The following is a 1,673-nucleotide window of genomic DNA, read 5'->3' on the forward strand; positions in this document are numbered from 1 at the left end:
GCGATGCTGTGGAGCCCACTCAGTACTGAATACATTGCGGAGATGCTGTGCTGCAGCGCCAGGATATACCGGTATTTGTTTTTTAATAACAGTACAAAATATCGTTAATAAAAAGTGACTGGCTGTTATTTATGTGAATTAATGCTTGATTATGTCAAGAAACATTTTGCCAGGGCGAGCGTGAATACTTTAAAAGGATTGCGAGCGCGCTGTGAAAGAGCTCTACGGGCTCCAGAAATGCGTCACTGTTTACTAACTCCGCCCACTTGTGACATCATTGTCCTATCCTGCCTTCTATGAACGCACCCGCAATTTTATTGAGTGCGTGACGGATACCAACTAATTTTACAAAACCCCGCCCACATCATCCTCAAAACCCGCCCAATCAGCAACGTAAATTGTGACATCACAATCACCTCTAATGTTGTTCCCCATTGTAACCCTAATTACACTATTTGTAATTGTATTTTTTAGTGTTTTATGTTGTTAATTATGGCACTGAATTCTAGCCTTTTATTTTAAATGCGCAATAACGCAATTTTTATCTGAGAATTTGGTTTTGTTTTTATTTTTTTAGTGTGGAAAACTAGGATGCCTGGCAATTACTAAAGATTCACCTGAAACACGAATCAATCAATCATTCATTTTCTTTACTCAAGTGAAACCCTTGAGAACACATTCTCATTTCAATAACGCCTTGTTACCAGACTGTGCCTTTTAGAAAGAGCTCCGTTTGTAGCCCAGAGTAATACACTACCCATAATGCAGTGCACGTCACATCCACAGATATTGATGCGTGTTATTGTTACAATGTTTAGCAACAGTGATGTAAACACTAACGGCTGTGTAGTATTTTGCTTAAAACATCTTTAATACTTTATAACTATTCAAAACATATCCAATTGTAATATCCGCACAAATGCCCCAAACTAGCCCAAAAATTAGGCACCCGCCCAAAGCCTTTTTTTTCACGCACATAAAAATAAAAGTTTGTCAACACTGCTTGCAACACGTCGATGAAATAACAGACGCTACCCACTCTCGCGAGAAGTGATCACTACTCAATGCACCATGGGAATTGTATTCCTTATACAAAATCAGACCAGAGATTGTTGATTGAAAGTCATCTGTTTTAGTTGTGAGCGGGAGAAAGGAAGAAATTGGATCATTGCTCGTTGTCTGGTCTAGCTGCTGCTGAGGAGAAGCGAGCCAGGTTACAGATTAGTGGAATAGTGGAAGAGCCTTCATGTTTGTTTTTGCAGGATTTGATTTTAATGTATGGCTATGTCTGTTAGACCAAGAAAAACCCAAAGCATCTCCTGGATACAACATATACTTAAGATATAAGATGACATTTGTAAATTGTACAAATGTTTATTATAAAAGAAATATACAGTATTTTTTGGTTCAAATATAAACATTTTCTTGAAAAACTAAATAAACAAATTTTTCATTTATCTTTTCTATGTGTTTTTTTTTCTTTTTAATAAAATGAAGAATCCATGCAAAACATATTGGTTAATTCAAAATAGTAAAATGATAATAAAAAAAATAAAAAATAAATCCAGGCAGTTGCATATCAGACAACACACTCACTGTAAAATAGTAATGCAGCCAGACTGGAACAACTAGTGACAGTACAGTTCAATCAATATCAAATGTAATAACTTGAA

This window comes from Acipenser ruthenus, chromosome 52, assembly GCF_902713425.1.
Source record: "Acipenser ruthenus chromosome 52, fAciRut3.2 maternal haplotype, whole genome shotgun sequence".
In the NCBI taxonomy this organism is placed as follows: domain Eukaryota; kingdom Metazoa; phylum Chordata; class Actinopteri; order Acipenseriformes; family Acipenseridae; genus Acipenser; species Acipenser ruthenus.